The sequence below is a fragment of the Meriones unguiculatus genome, chromosome 4 (assembly GCF_030254825.1).
Source record: "Meriones unguiculatus strain TT.TT164.6M chromosome 4, Bangor_MerUng_6.1, whole genome shotgun sequence".
In the NCBI taxonomy this organism is placed as follows: Eukaryota; Metazoa; Chordata; class Mammalia; order Rodentia; family Muridae; genus Meriones; species Meriones unguiculatus.
In genome coordinates, this window is record NC_083352.1 from 19222924 (window position 1) to 19238387 (window position 15464).

A 15464-nucleotide genomic window follows, 5' to 3' on the forward strand; every position below is an offset into this window, starting at 1 on the left:
GGGCCTTTTGGTTGCCCAGAGCCTGGCGGGCGAGAAGGCGGGGACGTGAAAGTCACGTGGGCTGTCGCAGCCTGAAGATTTTGGATGGGAGAGGTGCGGATGCAGGATGAGGAGGTCCTCAGTGGCTGGAGTACGGAAAGAGTTGACAGCGGAAGCTCTGGCTCGGAAATCATGCTTAACTCCCCACAGTAGATGTGTGACCTTGTGCAGATGGCTTCAAACTTTGCCTCAAGTCTCTTCATGTGTGAAACAAGGCCACAATCGCTCCTGGGATTGCTCTAAAGAAAGCAACACATTTAAGTGGTGAGCACAGTTGCGTGCGGGTGCGTACGGCTCCAAAAGTGGTAACTGTGCTCGGGAAGAGCCAGACGGCCCCAAGAACTGCTCCTCCTCCTTCTTTGGTCCCCTGGGTACTGGTCTGGAGGAAGGCAGGCAGGCAGGACGTTGTGAGAGCCTGCCAAGGAGATCAGGGAACGGGAGGCGAAAGTGAGGGCCCTGACTTGTGCTACCCTGCCCTCACCAAATAAGGTGAGGCTAGGTTATGAAGAGCAAGAAGGGGGAACTGGAAGTGGGGTTGCCAAACCAAACCCCCGCGGTTCCCCATTTCTTCCTACTTAGCCTCTTGCGTCTAACGCTGGGTCCGTCTCTGGCTACGTTCTTGTTGTACTGGTCTAGTAGAGTGGTGATCTCCCTATAAGTTTCGGATCATCCTTCCAAGGCTGAAGCCCACTGTGGCGAGTCTTCAGACGGGAAATGTACCTCTGAAAAGCTTTTAGGTTCAGGAAAGAGATGCGACATATCCGAGGTCCTGCATTAAAGCTGGGAACAGAACTCTGCTCTCCTGGCTCTCATGCTAGAATTTACTGTACCTCCTGCTCTACAACATTCTCAGGAGCCCAGGCCTGGATTGCTACCTGCCCAAGTCGGCCAAGGTCTCCAGGCTTCCCTCCCCTTCACTGTGTTCCTGCCCATGGACCAGTCAACGTGCGGTCCTAACTTCTGGAACCCCTGCCGCGTTGCATCACCTCCGGCAGCTGAACTCATTCTCACTTAGAGACTTGAAGGCATTCCTCTACGGGTCCCACCCCTATGTTTTCCTTGACTTCTGGGTAAACAAGCCTCTGGCCTGGACAGTTTCTATCCCTCCAGGCCCCAGCTGCCTCCATTGTCCTTCTGACTGTTTTTGCTGGCCCCTATCTACCTAAGTATTCCCACTGCTTCTCAAAGGGTTTGACGTGACATAGCTATCTCCTGCTTCTCCCTCTTTGGTGGTGGTGGGAGGAGGGGGAGGGAGCGGTTGTGGAGAAAATAAGACCATCAAGGTGTTTGGATCATGCAGATTATCAACACCAGGCTTTGGAGTTTATACCTCAGTGTCAGACCTGGTGAGCCAGTCAGTCACTGGAAGGCTATGAGCAGTGGTATCCTTAAACGGTGCCCAGTTTCCAGGCAGCTGTGACAGTGAATAGCATGCAGGTGACAGCTATCTGCCTTCATTCAATGTCCCCCCAACCCACTGGACTGTGTGCCCTCTGTCCCATCTGCCTGCACCTTGCCCATCCTTGCTGTCTATACCCAGTTGACTAACCTGCCTCTCCAGTACCCCCCCCCCCCCCGCTGGGCAAAGTCTAGGTCTGGGGTCCAAATTGTCTCTGGAAGGAGTTTTCAGCCCTGATTTTCTCCATATTTACTTAGAAAGAAAAATATTGGGGCTGGAGAGATGGCTCAGCAGTTGAGAGCCTTTGTTGCTCTTCCACGCGACCCAGGTTCATTTCCCAGCACCCACATGGAGGCTCACAGCTGTCTATAGTTCCAGAGGCTCTGACAGCCTCCTCTGGCCTCTGCAGGTATGTGGTACACAGACATACATACAGGCAAAATGCCTATACTCGTAAAATAAAAATAATTTAAATATTTATTTTTACTATATGTATACATACATATATATATATATATACACACACACATATATTTAAAGAAAAAAAAGTATCTGTACATAGAGCAGGCTGATCTCAAACTTCTCTTTGTCCTGTTTCTGCCCTCTGAGGGCTGAGATTATAGAAATGAGCCATGTTACTCAGCTCCTACAGTTTTTTTTGTTTGTTTGTTTGTTTGTTTTTTGCTGCTTCCACAAGGAAGAAAGCAAGGAATGAACCAGAACTGGCCAGTCTCAAAGGAGGGAGAGCAGGAGACGGCATCTCTTCACTCGTGGAAGGGATAAAGAGAGGGAGGCGGAGGGAAAAAGGTAAGTGAGCATTTGTGACCTGGTGTGTTTGGGTTCCTGTCATACGGAGACTCGAGCTAAGCGGAGATGGCAGGATGGGGGAGGGCAATGCCACTTCACCACCAGCACATAGTGGGGCTGTTTTCTCTGACAGTGGACTCCCAGCTGGGGTTAACCGAGATGCCTGAGGCTAGTCAGTCAGGGAGGGAATCAGACCTGTCAATAAGGAGGGGTACAAGATGTTCCCCAGCCAGTTGTGAGCCTACATGGTGGTTGTTGCTTCCCATGCTTGGGGGCCTCAGTGCACTGTCCCCAAGACTCAGTGACTGCGCGAGAATCTGCTCCCATTTTGACTACGCTTTACCCTGACTGGGAATAGACAGGCACAGTGACAAGGGCTTATGACAAGGCTGACAGTTTGGGGGCCCTGACCGGCCACCAACGGCACCACCACTCTTAGGCAGCTGGCTCTCCCAGAGGCAGGGCCTTTGGGAATGTTTGTAAATACCTCCCGATGGCCAGGGTGGAGTGAGAACTGCTTTTCCTTCCACTCTGCCCCGCCTACTCTTGGGTCCAACTGAAAGAGGAAGACAGTTTCAGTCAACCCTGAGCACACAGACAAGGTGCCTGGCAGGTTAGACTGGACAGGCAGGGCAGCTGTCCTCCTGCAAAAGCAGCAACGCACAGCCCAGCAGGAAGGCTCCAAGGCCTCCTCTCCTGACAGTGGCCAGGATGGGAAGGTAGCTCTGATCAAATGCAGATTTGTAGTGGCCTCGGCCAGCAGCTTCTTCATCCGTGCTGGGGGGTGGGGGACGGGGGTGGGGGGAGGGGGTGGGGGAAGGGATATTATCACTGTTCTTCAAATTGCAAACCACTGCCACCAGAAGGTTTCACACACACACACACACACACACACAAAAGGTAAAAGGAATTTTAGGTGGGTGATGTGGCCGTCCAGAGGAGGAGCTGGGAAAGTCTGGTAATACCAGCTGCCTGTTTTCATCCTTTGCCGAAGATTCCAGGGTGTGGTGGTGCCAAATGTCCACACAGTGATTCATTCACCCAGCACTTGGTAAATAGCTGTCTAGCCCCAGCTGTTGGCACCTGCACACTAGCTTGCCTGTGACTGCCTTCTATGAGAAGGTTTGAGGAGTGTGCTGGCTGGTTTCTGTCAACCTGACAAAAACCTAGATATACCTGGGAAAAGGGACTTTCGGTTGAGAAAACTGGCCCAGATCAGCCTGTAGGAGTGATTGGTGATCGTTGGGGGAGGGCCCAGCTCACTGTGGGTGGTGCCATCCTTGGACTGGTGGTCCCAGATTGCATTAAAAAGCAGGCTGAGAGCTTGGCATGGTGGCACATGCCTGTAATCCCAGCACTCAGGGAGGCAGAGGCAAGCAGATCACTGTGAGTTCGAGGCCATCCTGGTCTACAAAGTGAGTCTGGGATAGCCAAGGCTACACAGAGTAAACCCTGTCTCAAAAAAACCAAAACAAACAAAAACCAGGCTGGGTAAGCCATGGGGAGCAAGACAGTAAACAGCACCCCTCCAAAGGTTCTGTTCCTACCTCTGAGGTCCTGCCTTGAATTCCTGTCCTGACTTCCCTTGGTAACTGACTATAAGCTTTGTAAGATGAAATCAACCCTCCCCCCACCCTCAGTTGCTTTAAGGCATGGTGTTTATCACAGCAACCTGAAAGCAAACTATGACAAGGAATGAAAAAGTGTCTTGGCTGACTCATAGAGGGGTGAGGAAGTGCAGTTCCCAAACGTCTTTGTCCTGTGTATCTTTGAGGGAGAGCCATTGTGTGGTATTCATGAAGGCTGTGTGGTATTCATGAAGCCGATGGCTCAATGCATACTGCCAAGTAGAAGAAATAAACAAGCCTCCTCCAAAATTTTTGAAATACAAAGAAAACTTTCAGAAGTGGATAAGGATAATGTCTGTAGATCTTTTCTGCACTCTTGATGCCATTGCCTTTGTTTAACAAGCCTGTGTCATAGATAGCATGACCTCTTGTCAAGACCTCTCAGGGAAAGCTCTAGAGCCTTAGAACAGATCTGCCCCACTTCTACTCTTTCTGGTCCCGTGCCTCCTATTTCTTAGTTCATCTCTTGGTACTTTAAACACTGTTTTATTCTCTTGTACACAGAAAGTAGGCACCTCACCTCTGGGCCACCATCTCTAGCTAGCTAGGTCTCCCAGTTCCTTGTGAATAGAAGACAGCTAAGTAAAAGAGACATAAATGGCTCGGAAACCCTCAGCCTTCAGCCGTTAAATCTCTGCAGCTGCCCTGTACAAACGCTTTCAAAATTCAAGGTTTATTTATTTGTTCTTGTTACAAAAGTAAAGGGGGTATATGTCGGTAGTAGAACATTGGACTGCAGATGGGAAAGTATTCTGTATTTCTAGCTGCAAGCCGCTCTTGACTTTTCTAGAGCCATTTGTGGCATACAAGGAAGGCAGAAGTCTTGCTGTCCTAACCCCTTGAGTTGTCCAGCTAGAAGCCACCCTGTCTGGGCTTGTTCCCTTTCTAGCCTTTCCTACATCAGCCACTAGAGTTTATTCTTTGAGCTGCTTTGACCCCTGGGCATAGTCCTCTATAAGGCGGAGCTGTCCAAGGGTCAGGTGTGGGTTGCCCTACCTCCTGTTCGCTCCTCTTCCATTTTGATGCCACTATGCATGGTACCAGCACATTAGCTTTTAACCTGAGGATAACACTTAGCCTAATAGTCCTGCCTATGAGTCCACTTCAGGGGAAATTCTACCCCTTTACATGTGCTAGGATGGAGAGCACTCCTCCTGGGTGTGCACCTTCTTCCTGGAATAACATTCCACTTCAAGTGGAAGCATGCCCTCAAAGTCAGTGACACTAAAGTCCTCTAGAATAATCAAGATATCTGGAGAAGAATTTCTGATTACACTGGGGAGAAGGGTGTAGAGCAAGTAGAGCCATGTGATGCAACAGAGGAGGCCTTGTGTGTGTCAAATCTTCCTTCCCTAGCACAAGGGTGGAGAGAGCCATGGGGCTCCTGGGTGTAGTGGGCTTTTTTTTTTTTTTTTGTGATCCAGTGGCCTTTGAGTCACTTAACACTCCTCTAAGTAACCCCTCCCATGCTACCGTAAGTAACAGCAACCAACTCAGTGGTAGGCAAAGCTGGTTTGGGCAGAGTCCTTTCTTTAATGCTTTACCTAGGGCTTATATGCCTCCCCAGTCACACAACATCCCCCCAGAGCTTATGTGGCAAATCCTAGACCCCAGCCATAGTGTGAAATGGCATAACCACTAAGAGGTAAGGTTTAATGGGAGACTGTAGGTCATCGGAGGGCTGTGAGGACCCAGTCTCTTCCGCTTTCTCTCTTCTACATCTCGTCCTGAGATGGGAGTTTCCTTTGCCACACACTCCCATGCTCCCATTGTGTTCATGCTGCTTTACTGTAGGTCCAAAAGCAATGAACTAACCAATTAGGAAGCATCTAAAACTGTAAGCCAAAATAAGCCTGTCTTCTTTTCAAGTTACTCATCTCCGGTCTTTCGTTACAGTAATGGAAAACTGACATATGTTCAGACAAACTGGAAGCTGAAAGAGACAAGGAATTAAATCTTGCCCAGAGTCCCTGGAGTGATCTCATCACTGCTGATACCCCAGCTTTAGAATTCTAACCTCCAGAGCCCCGGGGAGATTATACATGTGTATGTTTTTAAGTTGTCAAGCTTGTAGCATATTTTTATAGCAGCAGAAAGAAACTAATATGGGATTTTTAGAAATAAAATCACTACGCATCCTCCCATGACTTTGAGTGCACATACATAGATGAGCACTCACACCCAATAATGGAATTGCTAGGTCAGAGGGTAAGTATATGTTTATCACTCAGAGTTATTACCAAACAGTACCCAAAGAGGCTACGCCAATTCCTACTCCTACTGATGTTTGAAAGACCCAGTTTTCCCACAGTTGTGTCCTCATCTACTATTGCTGTATTTTTAAGGAGTATTTCCCTTCGGGGGTGGGGGGAGGTCAAGCAGTGGTTTAAATTTGTAATTTCCCAGTATCTAATGATCTTTCCTTCTGTCATATGGGCAAGATATTTGTGATATACTTATGAATGTCTTTTATATACTTTTTTTTTCTTTTCCTATCTTCCTGGTAATATTTTTCTATCTCAGGGATTGGAGGCTGAGGCAGGAGGACCATCAGTTTGAGGCAACCTGTACTACATAGTAAGTTCAAGGCCAGCCTGGACAATGGGAGGAGATCCTGTTTAAAAGAAAAGCAATGCAAAGCAATGTAACACACATATCTTCTCAAACTTTTGACCCACTCCTTTTATACTCAGTGGCATTGCTTGCCAAAAAAGACGCTCCTAAGTTTAATCAGTTTGAGTTACCAGATTTTTCTTTCATGGCTGGTGCCATGTCTAAAAAATGTCTTTGAAGTCTCAAAGTCATGAATATGTTCTTTTTTAATAATGAACTTTTCCTGGCTTTCCTTGTCCCGTTTAGGTTAGCAAGCCACCTGGAATTTCTTTCCCTCAGATTCTTTTCTTTTTTTCTCCTATTTGTACAATTATATTTATTTATATGTGTGTATGTGTAAACATATGTGTGTGGGGGCATGCATGTCCAGGTCAGAGCAACATGTAGGAGTCAATTCTCTCCTTGAACCATGCGGTTCTAGATATCAAACTCTGGTTGTCAGGCTTGGCTGCAAACATCGCTGCTCGCTCAGCCACCCCACTGGTCCCTGGCCTTGGACTCTCCATGCAGCTGAGGATGGCCACAAGCTTCTGATCTTCCTGCCTTTACCTCCCAAGTACCGGGATCACAGGTGTGTGCCACCCGAGTCTGACTTACGTGATAATGGAGATTGAACACAGGCCTTTCTGCACACTACATAAACACTCCACCTGAGCTTCAGTCTATCCCTGGGATTCATTTTTGTGCACTGTTGAAAGTTAATTCTTAGAAATGGAGTCATGAGGCTGAGAGTGTGCCTCGGTAGCAGAGGGCATGATCAGCATGGTCAAAGCCTTGGACATGATCTTCATCATAAGAAAGTAGACCCACAGGGCTGTCAGATGGCTCCATATGATAAAGACACTTGCCTCTAAGCCTGAGGACCTGAGTTCAAGTCCCAGGGCCCACATGGTGGAAGGAGGGAACTGCATATTGTCCTCTAATCTCTCCAAGTGCTCCACGGCAAACCTGTGTACATATACACACAAATAATAAATCAATGTAAAAGTATTTTCAAAAAAAGAAAGATAAAAAGAAAAACAGACTCTAGCCCCTAATTTTAACGTATGTGTAGTGAGTGTGTGTTGGAGGTCAGGAAACTAGAAATGAGCTCATGAGAAGGGGGGAGGGGCTGTAAGAGAAGGGAGTAAAGAGGGTAATAGATCACAGGTGTGGATGAGGTAGAAGCATGCTTAGAAGGAGGGGTTTAGTTGGGGATGGAGGACAAGGAGACGGGATGAGAGGAGAGGGTATGTAGGGAAAGCCAACTAAAACTCACTATGCATAAAAACCACCGTCAGGAAGCCTGCTGCTCTGTGAGCCAATTAGAAAAAGATAAAGATGAAATCATGACTCTCAAACATATATAAAGTGGTCATTAAAATTATATTTAAGTTATTAATAAGAGAACCTGGGAAGACGTTACAGCTCGTTCAGAGCTGCGCCCTCAAAAACAGACACATGTATAGGTCAGGCATATTTTAGTGAATGGCAAATGGAAGCAAAACTGGTTTTTCCATGGTGGAACAGGGTCAGTGTCTCAGCCAGACAGTTGGTTTTCATGAATGTTGCATTGTTAGTAGTTGTCTATGGCGTACAGTGCTGTGAAATAGTTGCTACTGAGTCAAAAACAGCCTCCCCACAGTGTGCTGCAGATAATGTAGTTTTCCACTGAAGCACAAAAATTTCCCTGCCATATAATGTTACGGAAACAGGAATCACTTTTTGTTATTTTGTCTTGTTTCAAGATAGGATTTGTTTCTCTGTGTAGCTCTGACTATCCTAGAATTTACTCTGTAGATCAGCTGTCCTTGAACTCAGATATCTACAAGCTTCTGCCTCCTGAGTGCTGGGATTGAAGGCACGTGCCATCACCACCCATATGGTGGAGTCACTTTTTAACACATGACTATCAGGACAACCAGTGCTGTGGATTTTAGCCTCAGTCTTTGCCTATGAGCTCTTCAAACAATGTCATGTTCAAGAATACTATTCTGTCCAGCACCCTGAGTGTGTGCGCGTGCATGCGTGCATGTGTATGTATGTGTGTGTGGTGAATGAATATGTATGCACATAAGTGTGCCACAGCTAGTGTGTACAGGTCATATTAATGGCCTCTTCTCTCTCTTTTCTCCTTAGCATTGCTTTAGGAGATCAGACACTAATTGTGAGGCCTACATGGCAAGCACCTTTACCCATATGCTAGTTAAGTTTTTTTTTTTTTGTCAACTTGACACAAGCTAGGGTCATCTGGGCAGAGGGTGCCTCAGCTGAGACAATATCTCCATAAGACCGGCCTACTAGGTAGTAAAATGACTCCCGTGGTACTGGATAATCTCTATGGTCTCTTTCATCTCTAAAATCCTTTGAAACCTAATTTGTTGGTAAGGATGACTTTTTAATGCTCAAATGCCTTTGGTTGAAATACTTTAGAGAAATCGAGGAAATACTTCCACATGTTTGGTATGATCACCTTCTGGTGGGAGAGGGAAGCAGTTAAAGTGGAAAGCCAAGACGGGCGCTGGAAGTTATAAAACATCTTGTTTGAAAATGATGAGTGAGAAAGAATGCCTGTCAAGGAAGGGGAACATGAGGGCTTGCAAATGAGAACTGCTCAGGTCTGTGAAAATGCAACTGCATAAGTGCCCCCCCTCCGTGAGATTTTGTCAAGGTCAACACAAGATGCTTTGGGCTGATGTGGACAAGAGCCATTCTCTGTCCATCTTCTGGAAGAAGCAGATTTTCACAGAAGGAGAATCTTGGCAAACAAGCACTGCTCTGTCTTTGGAAGAGGTATATATATGAGATTCCTAAGACAGTCTCACTAATGTGAGGAAGGTGATTGCTTAGGAGAAGGGACACCTGCAGTGGAGAGTAAAATCAGTCAATCAAACTAACAAGCCATACTTGGAGCAGAGGTTCGGTGCTATTTTATGTTTACATTTTGCTTGTTACCTCAGCCTGTGTGTGTGTGTGTGTATGTCCATGTTGTTGGGGGATCAAACTCAGGGGCTTTTCCATGCTATGCAAGCACTGTACCCCTGAACAGCTTCCTAATCCTCATAGCTTTCTTTTAGAAAAGTCATTTAATAATAATAGTGTTCTGACCTTATGAGTTTATAAGCTCTCTAGCAGGGAACTTGGGTCCTGGGAATCCCAAGTCAATAATGGCATACTCATCAAGGGGCTCCGTATCAGGAATCCCAGCAGGTTCAGGCCAGGGGGCTCTGCCATCTTGCTCAGGATGGTGAATCTTTCTCCACCAATGCGCTCATGTTCTGATCACCCAGGGATGACAGTTTCTTATACTAACACATCATTCAGCCAGTATCATCTCTAATCCTTCCCCTTCCCTATTCCACAAAATGATTCAAGGATGTCTCCAAACCACATACATGAAGTTAAGCTGTATAAACCAGAGCACTGTGAGAAAGGCAAGCAGAGGCCAACAAGGTGGACTTGAGACCAATATGCTGCGACCTCTGAAGGCTTCAGCATCCTTGCTGCTTTAGAACTTTCTGGGACTGTCAAACCAGCGCTGTTTTCACTTCCCAGAACCCTGTCTCCCAATCAGAAACAAGGGGTTAGGGAGAGGATCCAAGATGGTGGCACCGGGAGGAGACTGTGTCTGAGGAGCAGGACGGCAGTGACTGCATAGTGACCAACGGATCGAACTGTGGGCCCTAAAACACCAGCTATTTTGTTTCCCAGGTGAGAGGAAACCCCACAGTGTGAGAAGCAATCGGATCCATTCTCAGGTCACCGAGCTAACCCGAGGAAGAGTTCCCAAGTTCCAGCAGGTGCTCGGTCGCCAGCTCAGAGCTACACACTTGGGTGCTCTGATCACGTCCCAGACTAAACTGTGGACCTCACGACACCACAGGCTGGGCTTTCCAGTCTAGTGAAGGAAGAAGTCAGAATTGACCTCAGGTCACCCACACACCTGAAAAATGTCCTGGGCTCAAGCAGGCACTGAGCCACCATCTCAGAGCCTGTACATCTGACTCACCACCCCAGAAAAAACTGTGGGCCCCAAAGCACCAGAGACTGGGTTTCCCTATTGGGGGGAAACCCCACTGTGAGGGAAACATCTGGTCTGACCTCAGGACACCCAGCTAAACCCTGGAAAAGTTCCTGGGTTCCTGCTGGCTCAGGCTCTAGCCTCCTGCCACACGCCTGTATGCTGTACTCACCTGCCAGTGATTACCGCTTGGGAACTGGGGTACAGAGCTCCAACCTCAGACCTACAGAAGCCTGGGACCCACAGGATCAGCCCCCAGACACTGTTCCAAGGTACTACCTGTCTCTCTAGCTAAAATGACCAAACTGTGGGCTCCTTGGTTCTTCAAGAGGGCTGCACCCAGCAAACACAGTATAAGAGCAGCAGTGACAGTTCACTAAATTCAGAGCAAGAAACCCAGTGGCAGAGCAGCTGTCTCCAGGACTTCTCCTGGTGAGAGGAGAGTCACCCTGTCTACCAATGACCCCAGTTACTACACAGGTCCATACATCTGAGGTAAGCTTCGGCAAGTCCCTGTGAAGCACCAGCCATTCGGTGACCACACCCAAAAAGCTGAGCAGGCTTCCTTCAGGAACAACCATCTTCCTACCAGAGGGATTCTCTCCACCACAGGATTCCAGGAGGCACCAGAAAGTAACAGCCAACATCTGAGACAGCCAGAGGGTAGAAGCCAGTGTAAAAACACAACCAACAAAAGCCAAAGCAATATGGCATCTCCAGAACCCAGTTATCCAGGTGCAAGTAGCCCTGGACACCCTAACATAAGTGAAATTCAAGAAGATGACCTTACATCTATGCTTATGAAGAGGATCATGGGAGGAAACAAATAAAATTCTTAAAGAAATAGAGAAAGATAAAGTCAAACAGATTATGGCCATCCATAAAGAAATACAGGAAGAGGCAGCCAAACAGTTTGTGGTCTTCAGAGAGGAAACATTTAAATCACTGAAAGAAATAAAAGAAACAGAGGAATGTTCAGACAAACAGGTGAGGAAATTGAAGGAAAAGCAGGAAAATACAGTCAGACAGGTGAAGGGAGTCAACAAAACAAAAATTCTATCTAGTCTTTGCTGAAACAAATAAACAAAACAAATCTGGCAGTTAAACATCTAAGGGGCCAAGCAGATGGCTCAGTGGGTAAAGGTGCTTGCTGCCAGGTCTGATGACCAGGCTTCCATCTCCGGGACTCACAGGACAGAAGGAGAGACCCAGCTCCCAGAAGTTGTCCCGAAGCTTCCAGTGCACACTCAGGCACACTCCCACCCAGTAAAAGACAGGGGCTGAGGATATGGGTCGTTGGTTAAGAGCACTGGCTGCTCTTCCAGAGGACTGCATTCAATTCCCAGCACCCACATGCTACAATTCACAACCACCTATAACTTCAGCTCCAGGGAATCTAATATTACATCCTGGTTACCAGGCTGGACAGATGACTGTAAAAGTCAGGTTACAGCATCAATTTCTTCTAGAGATTGAACTCAGGTCATCAGGCTTGGCAGTGAACATGGTTAACCTGTTGAACTATCTCACCAGCCCCTGACTCTTTTATTTCTATGTTTATGAGTGTTTTGCACAAAGAAAGACATTATTTTCCTTCTTTTGTTTTGTTTTGAGACAGGGTTTCTCTGTGTAGCTCCGGCTGACGTGGATCTTGCTCTGTAGTCCAGGCTGGCTTCAAACTCGGAAATCTGACTGCCTTTTGCCTCTTGAGTGCTGGAATTAAAGATGTGTGCCACCACCACTCAGTCCCAAATTTGGCTTTTTGAGGAAAGGTGGCAAACCCAAGACCACGAGGAGCTGGCAGAGCTACTGAAGGTGTTGTGTATTGGGCATAGCAAGCATGGAAATGCCTGAGTTTCTTCACCTCTCCAGAAAGACTTCAGGTCGCCTCCACCCAGGACTTCAGCAGACTACATTCCGGAAGCATTTGAAAATGGAGCGCGTGCACGTGCGCACACAGACACAGACACAGACGTACACATGCTCAGGTGAGTGCACAACCCTTCCCCCCCCTCCAACTCTCTCATTCTTGTGATCACAGATCGCATCTGCCTTCCTTCCTGGGACCCAATGAGGAACTCTGAAAATCTTAAAGAGGAAGAAGAGCACTATGTCCAGCACCATATTCGGCTGTGGTCATAAAAGATGGTTACCAGGCTATAGGTCTCAGGTTTAAAGTTCAGGTTTCTTGCCAGTGACCAAGTTTGCTAAACATCGCCACCTGCTGTCTGTCTCACGTCGCAAAGCTTGCCACCCAAAAGAAGCCTCGGGTTCAGTTAGAGGCAGAGAAAAGGAAGGTGGGCCAAACCTGTGGGCCATTGTAAACCTTTTCCACAAACCCCATTGACTTCCCATAGCTCTATGTTTCTTCCCTGGGCGGGACTACAGTGTGCCCCCACCCCGAAGCATAGCCTCGTCAGCTTAATACTGAATAAACAGCTCACAGACCGAAATTCTGCCACTGACTCTGTAGTGACTGACCCTAAAATATCTGGGAGGGTTATTGCCGAGATCTCCCCACCCCCACACATGGTCCTGCTTTCTCTTTACGACATGCCTTCCATAGCCTAGGTTGTGAAGCCTATGCCTCCCGAGTTCTGAGTAGCTGGGGGATCTTTTTGATCCCTTGAACTTCTGTCTGCTGGGGTTATAGGTTTGTATCCCTAAATTCGTGATTGTTTGTTGTTTATTTGCTTGTGTGCTCTGGTGCTAGGGATGGAACCCAGGGCTTTGTGCCTGCTAGGTAGGCACTGTGCCAACTATATCCCAATCCCAGACCCGGGAGCTTTTCTCAAAGTTATGATAAACTCTGGGCTGGCAAGGTAGTGCAGTGGGTAAGGTGCCTGCTGCCTAGCCAGATGACCCAGATTTGATCTCCAAGCCCCATATAATGGAAGGAGAGAACTGACTCTGGAAAGTTGTTCTCTGATCTCCACACATGCACTATGGCATGAATGTACACACACACACACACACACACACACACACACACACACCAAAAAGGAAGGAAGGAAGAGAGAGAGAGAGTATTTTTTTAGGACAGTGTGTCACTATGTTGCCACAGCTGTGGTAAAACACAAGATCATGCATGGGAGCCCATGCATTCCAAGTCCTCTGGATTTGTGGGCTGTGGGATCTTGAGGTCAGCCTGGACACACAGTGAATTCCAGCACAGCCTAAGTTACGTAGTAGTACACCATCTCAAAGCGGACTGTTTTGTGTTAAGTCTCAAACCCTGGGACAAATGCCTGAGATGCCTATGTAACATATCAAAGTGGACCTGGCTCTTAGGTTCTCCCAGATTGCCTCAGTCCCTGCCTGTTACAGGGTATGGCCTGCCTTCTACCCTGAGAATCCCAGGAAGTGTGTTGTCTTTCCCCTAGAGGCTCTTCCATATATAATCCAGCCCTTTTGGTTACCTGATACCTCTTCTTACCTTTTGCCCTCATGGCTATTGCATCTGGTTCTCCCTCTACTCTCCCTGCCCCTTCCCCCTCTTTCACTTGGCTCAGGGGCATGTCCACTCTGGACATCTCCCAATGTCCCTGCCTCTGGCTATGCTCTCCCTTTTATCTACAATAAGTGATCTCCTTCACCATACCTAGGAGCAGTCATGTTCTTTCCTATCTTTTTATTTGTCCATTCATCTTGGTGAAACACACATAAAACTGCATAGCCAATTTTCAGAGCACTTTTTGCCATAGTCCTAGCAGGATTTCAGGGCCGCCTCTGCACTGTCAGTTACCCCTGCCAGGTCTAAGGAAGCTGCCAGTACTTCCCTAATGAGGATTTACTGAAACTGTGAAGCTTCTGCAAGCTCAGGACGTCCTGCTTTGAAGTTTCTCCACTGTCCAAGGGCTGTGCTTAAGCCATGGTTGGTTGGTTGCTGTGTTCTCACCTTCCTACAGGCAGTGTTTATATCTCTGCATTGGTGCCTTCTGCTCAGGTGAAGGCAGAGGGGAGTAGAGGCTTGTTTCCCTGTAGCTGTGACTCTGGGGTGATGGCTTGGGAAGGTAATGAAGATGGGATCTGTTCTACCAGGGTCTCTCAGCTACTGAGGAAATACCAGAAGGGGGTCTAAGAGCTCCTGACATTGCATATACGTTTTATGTGCATGTGAGAATGTGTTTTTCTAAGGACAAAAGCTGGAGTCATCAGAGAGGAAATAGCCTCAGTTGAGAAAATGTCTCCATGAGAGCAAGCTGTAAGTTATACGCTCTATTAGTGAGCAATGGGGGAGAGCCCAGTCCATGGGGGAGGTGCCATCCCTGGGCTGGTGGTCCTGGATTCTATAAGAAAGAAGGCTGAGCAAGCCACAGGGAACAAGCCAGTAAGCAGCACCTCTTCATACCCTCTGCATGAGCTCCTGACTCCAGGTTCCTGCCCTGCTTGAGTTCCTGTCCTGGCTTTCTTCAATGATGAGCAATCCTGTGGAAGTGAAAGGTGAATAAACACTTTCCTCTCCAATTCGCTTTTTGGTCATGGTGTTTTGTCTCAGCAATAGAAACCCAGCTAAGACAGGCCAGAAAGGCTAAGAGGCACCGGCCTTCCCTGGAGCTACACGTCTGGAGTTTTCCTTTGCCTTGTGCTCCTTTCTGAAAGAGTCAAGGACTGTGAGGGATATGGTGTCCTAGAGCACCACTGCTATGTGTGTGTCATGGCTGTGGACTGAATGAAGAAATCCAAGAGTGCAAAGGACATCACAGAGATGAAACTTGAGCCAAGAGCTAGAAGATGGGAGTGCTGTAACGAAAGGACTAATTAAGATTAATCTGCAAACATTCCACGAAGAGTGGTGGCTGTTATGGGTTCAGGAATAGGCGCACACTGACCACTCGAACAGCAGACTAAGATTGATGGAAGTTTATTGAATGTTGAACAAAAACTGACTGGTCAGGGCCATAATCTGGACTCGAGTCAGATTGTTTTTTTTTTTTTTTCCTAAATATATGAAAAACTGTAACCAGGTAACAACCAG

At 47.4% G+C, this 15464-nt stretch overlaps 1 long non-coding RNA gene across 2 annotated transcripts; it reads left to right on the forward strand.

Moving 5' to 3' along the window:
- The first annotated feature begins 78 nt into the window (after window positions 1–78).
- Window positions 79–14988, forward strand: LOC132653600 (uncharacterized). 2 transcript variants are annotated; one of them, XR_009591333.1, is made up of 3 exons: window positions 79–303; window positions 2136–2245; window positions 12105–14988. It is a non-coding gene; the product is annotated as an uncharacterized LOC132653600 (long non-coding RNA). The 2 variants fall into 2 exon arrangements; XR_009591332.1 differs by having other exon boundaries at window positions 12528–14988.
- Window positions 14989–15464: the final 476 nt, after the last annotated feature.